Genomic DNA, 5,641 nt, shown 5'->3' with positions numbered 1-5,641 from the left:
CATTCTCATTGTGAATGGTAAATGGTAAATGGACTGGTTCTTATATAGCGCTTTTCTACTCTTTCTGAGCACTCAAAGCGCTGTACACAACTTTTACATTCACCCATTCACACCCATTCGCACAAGCACATTTTTCTAAGTGCTTTCTAAGGTAACATTCACACACACATTCATACTCCGATGGATGCATCGGAGAGCAATTTGGGGTTAGTATCTTGCCCAAGGATATTTGGCATGCAGACTAGGGGAAGCCAGGGATCGAACCACCAACCTTCCGATCAGTAGATGACCTGCTCTACCACCTGAGCTACAGCCACCCCATGAATGATCCATGAGTTTATCACATCAGCATTGATCATGCCATAGAACACGCAAAGGGGTCATCTCTTGGTTTTTCTTCCACAACCATAGTGAGCGCACATCTGGTCAAAAGTATCGACACCCCCCTTTGTTTTGTTGTAAAATTCAATCACTTCAGGCTTACGAGAGGGTCCTATGCTTGGTTGTGTATGCATGGATGACAGGAGCAGTACAACCTTCTTTTTTGAAGCTTTGTCAGGGAGGAAGGACACCAAGGTTAGTTCTTTAGTAAAGAGAAATGCACTGGAGCCTGGCGTAACTTTCATCACTTGTGGGATCTCCCTTTTGTTTGCTTTTATTGTTCCCACTAAGCTCATGCCACAGCTAGCTACATAACATAGCTTTTAGATTAAAAAAATAAAATAAAAAGAAATCTAATCAGCTAACAATTGCCAAGTTAAACAAACCTTACTTATGTGTTACTCACTAGCTGGGAGGCCAATGACACTAAACCTGCAACAGGGTGACAGCTGTACTTGAAGAGGGACAGTAAATATGGTGAGCCTGAATGTTGTCACCCTTGAAATGTGGCAAGATCACCTGATTTTATACACTAACACTATCACCGGGTGAAATCCACCCAAAACCCACTTTACCCTCTATCACTATTGCTGGGTGAAATTCACCCGAACACATGCCTGTAGGAAAAAGCGGGATTTGGGGAAGGGAAACACCCACGCCTTCAAAGACGTCAAAGACAATGCTGAAGCTACCCAGGGACCCACCACACTCAGACAAACGCAACATATTGAAAATTATGTAAATACATTTGCTCGGGTGAAAATCACCCGGCGATAGTGTTCTAGGGTTAAAAAAAGGAAATGGGTCAATTTCCATGGAAATTTTTGCCTGAACACCTGAGGTTAGCAAAGTCAGTATCTACTTTTTAATCACTCTCAAACTCTTATAAAAGCAATTTTACAAGAAAATTAATCGTATAAAAAATGTAATAAACCAGATATAATTGCTGCTCTACAGTTTCTTCGTTGGGTTTTTTATTTTTATTGAATTTATTCCTCTTACCTTATTTTTCACAGGTTTTATGTTGTATTTTTGTTATTGTTCTAACTGTGTGAACTTTATGCTTAGGTTTACTATTATCATTATTATTATTATTCACAAAGAGAAAGAGGCATCCACCTCAGAACAGACTCCAGGGACTTGTAACATGGTAAATGATTGACGTGCCTATATATCTGAGCAAAGAAAGCTTCTACGTATGACGAGGTGTCTAAATCCACTAGAAGCTTGCATAGATAACCAGATGTTCTCTGACAGCCAAATCTGAGCTATAGAGTGATGTTTGATTATTCCTATGTGGATGGGGACTAAGATATTGAGACTCTAGAAGACATAGAAAATGGTAGGTTGAGGCTCCCTGTCTTGGACACTTTTGCAAAAGTCAATCTAGATCTCAAAAGTAACTTCACAGAGGTCCTAGCAACATTTGTTTCTGAATTTAATTGCATGTCCGATACTATAAAAATAGGTACCGTGGTAACCATAGTTGGATGAGATGCAAAAGAAAGTTTTGGGGTTGCAAGACATGTAGGTAAGGTCTGTTTTCCACTTGAGCATATTTATTTATTTTTTAGGAATGTGTCATGTTTCAGCTCAAAGTGGACTCAGGCTCAAAAGATCAGCTGCAGTTTTATAATTTTACTGGGAAGAGTGGCTGGCAGTGACTATAAGATTCCTTGGAGGAACTGGGATATACAACATGGTTTCAAACGGGTTGCTGGAAAGCAGACAAAGAAATGAGGTCACAGGAAATAGGGAAATAAAACTATGAGAGCCTGCAATCTGTTGGAGAACAGCAGCACGAACCAGCCAATAAATATCATGAACCGAACAAGAGAACTCAGATCAGGTACAGGAATGAAAGCATGAGAAAGATAAGCTCCACCCACAGGTGCACCAGCAAAGACATGCCAGCCCTCAACAGTCTAAGAATTTTTAATTAAAATGAGTCTACAGAGTCTAAACTCTGATTTCTCCCTCTAATCTAAATCTGTAATGTGCAGCTTTGATCAGAACTCTTTCTCACTGAAACTTGGGAGAGAACCAAACTCTGGTTTAAGTCCTGCAATTCCTTTCTGACTAAAAACACTTAAACACGAGTTATGTTCCCCCACATGAGAGTCAGCCTGCAGCATTGCGGAGAAACAGAAGGACGACACATCATCCTTCACCAAACCAGTGTTGCCACAAGCGCTGACATTTAAACAAAGTTTGCTAGCAGTGAAATTTAGTTTCTTTGGTCTGAAACAAGTAGACTCTGCTATTGTTGTCATATTTACGTTCCCAGTGCCCATCCGTACCCAAGCCACATGATGCGCAAGTAGATCCTTAATTATATAGAGTTTGGTGAGTTGTGATTGCCAGGTTTGAATTTTTGGCAACAGCAGAGTCACAACAAGGCTTCTGCACCTTTATTTCAGCATGCTGGATTTGAAGAAGACTCATTTAAATAGTAGCTTTCATTCAACCCCATTAACCTTCTTACATTTTTTTTTTTATGCTTCTCCTTGATTTTGTTTTTATTGTCTAAGAGCTCTGCTGGTGCAACATTTTATAATTGCATCAGATCCTCTAATATGACCATGGTCACAGCTAAATTTATCCCATGATTGAAAGCATAATTTGAAAGGAAAACAAACAACGACAACAAACGGCGTCCTGTATTTTTGTTAGTGCCACTATCTCTAAAATATACATCGTACAGAGTACGTCTCACTATCATGTTGTAAACCCATCCCTCACACTCACCTCCATCCAATCCACCCTGTCTGCACACTCTTTTTCACCTCGTGTGTGCACACCATTCATTGCTTTGCTTAAATACCTCCCTCTACTCCTGGTAGTCACTCCTGTAGTAACTACAGCTCTGCACCCCACCCTTGTTCTTGAAAATCAGTACCAGCGCATTTTATCTCCACTGCTCTGGTATCCTTTCACTTTCAAGGACTTTGTTAAACAATCTGGTATTTATATTAGAAATATAAGAAGCTTAAAGCGTGTAACTATCATTGATGGTAAGCTGAGGGTATACTTCAGTAGATTTGACTTAGCCAGGATTTCTTTATGTAAGCTGGCAGGACAAAAACTACAAACCTCAGTCAGAGATGATGGGCGTGATATTGGTGGCTATGAACTTTCCCTGTTAACTCAAGATCTGTGCATGCTCATATAAAATGGGGCATTTCACACATCATTTCACTCTTATTTTGCACAAAATTTACCAATTGAATTCTGTGTGCTTCAGCTACAGACATTACCAAAGTAAGATAAAGATCTCTAAAGTACCAAGAATAGACTTTATAACCCAAAACTGAATTTCCTTGAACTTAGCCTGAGCCAAACAAGAAAACTAGGGCTAACTGACAATTTGATGCATGCTTTTACATACACTGTGCAAGTTCAACTTCTGGAATCTGCTAGCTGGTCTACCCGGAAATGCTTTAAATGAACTACAACTGGTTCAGAACTCTCCTGTCAGACTTCTTACAGGACCAGAAGTAGAGATTACATTGCACCTGTTTAAAAGTTCTTCAACTAGCTGCCTATAAGTTTCTGTACTGATTTTTAAAACATTTGCACTTACTTTTAAACCACTTCAATATACATGTCTCAGAAGCTGACAGTGAACACATGTCATGTGTTGCGTTGCAGGTTCGTGTCTGGTGTCAGCATTTTCAGTTTCCGCGTCTTTCCTGTCCTGTCACGTGTAATTATCCTTAGCTGTCTTCCCCGTGTGCTTCCACTTTCCTCATTACCTTCTGTGTATTTATGTCAGAGTCCCCCTCTGTTATATGTCGCGTCGTCATTCATGCTGTGTGTTTCCCAGTGTGTCCTTGTGTGCATTAATTCTATTAGAGTTTCCCAGTTTAGTTTAGTTTTGCGTGCTTTTCCCCCTGCCAGCCAATAAAGCTGTGGTTTTTTGAGTTTATTCCTTGTGTGAGTGAGTTTGTGTTTGGGTCCAATCCATGCCTGCACACAGCCGTAACATGACAGGTAGTTGCCAGGAGAATGGTACTTGTCTGACTGCACTGCACCAAGTGTACAGTTTGGTGGACAGTGTTAGTTTCAACGACAGGAATTCATAATGTTTCAACATACTAAGACATTTTGGACAATTTCATACTTCCAATTTTGTGGGAAGAATTTGGGGATGCCCCCTTCCTACTCCAACATGACTGCAATGCTAGGTCCATAAAGGCATAGATTAGCAAGTTTGGTGTGAAAGAACTTGACTGGCCTGCACAGAGTCCTGACCTTAACCAGACAGAACATCTTTGGGATGAATTAAAGCAGAGACTGCAAGCCAGGCCTTCTCATCCAACATCAGTGTCTGACCTCACAAATGCACTTATGGACCAATAGTCAAAAATTCCCATAAACACTCTTAAACACTATGGAAAGCCTTCACAGAAGAGTTGAAGCTGTTAGACCTGCAAAGGGTCGGCCAATAATTATATTAAACACTATGGAATAAAAATGGGTTCTGGCTCAAGTTCATATTGATGTGAAGGCAGATGAGCGAATACTTCTGGCAATGTAGTGTACATCTGTTAACTGTGAAACTGTTAAAGGATTAGTGATGTGTCGGTCGCGAACGAAATGGCTCTTAGAGCCGGTTCTTTGACGTGAATGACATGAGCGTGTTTTTTTTTTCTTTCTCTCACCCTCTCTCTCGCACTTTTTTTCCACGTCACTCCGCATGCCAGCCTTGTGCTTTGCGCTGGGAAGAGGGGCTGTAGTTACGCTGGCAGTAGCACAGGAACAGAGCAGGAGGGAGAGAGAGAAAGAGAGCCAAAGTTTATTCATACAGGCCTAAATGACAGAGAATGTGCATCTTCTTTTTGTTTTCATATTTTAATTTATATTTAATTGTGTTGTGGTTTGCAGTGTTTTGTGTTGTTTCACTTTAAATTTGTTTAAAAGGAAAAAGATGAAAATTTAAATAGTTAAAAGTTGAAATGTCAATTTATTTATTACACTTTATGTGGAGTGAATAAACAAAAGTATATTTACGGTGGCCCCTAGAGACAAAGCATGTACAAACTCCAAAACACATAAAAACTCAAAACACGTACAAAAGACAACAGAAGTGCTCCAGGATGCTAGGGGCAGTGCTGAGTTTTGTTACCTAGTGGCTACACAAGCCAGCAAGTACCAACGACCTGATTTGGTGTGTGGTAGTAACAGGTAAATGAATGTTTTTTTAAATTATTTGAATATATATGAGTGCTTGTGTATAAATACACAAACAATACACATA

This window comes from Neolamprologus multifasciatus, chromosome 7, assembly GCF_963576455.1.
Source record: "Neolamprologus multifasciatus chromosome 7, fNeoMul1.2, whole genome shotgun sequence".
NCBI classification, from domain to species: Eukaryota; Metazoa; Chordata; class Actinopteri; order Cichliformes; family Cichlidae; genus Neolamprologus; species Neolamprologus multifasciatus.
This window is presented reverse-complemented; position numbering follows the sequence as displayed.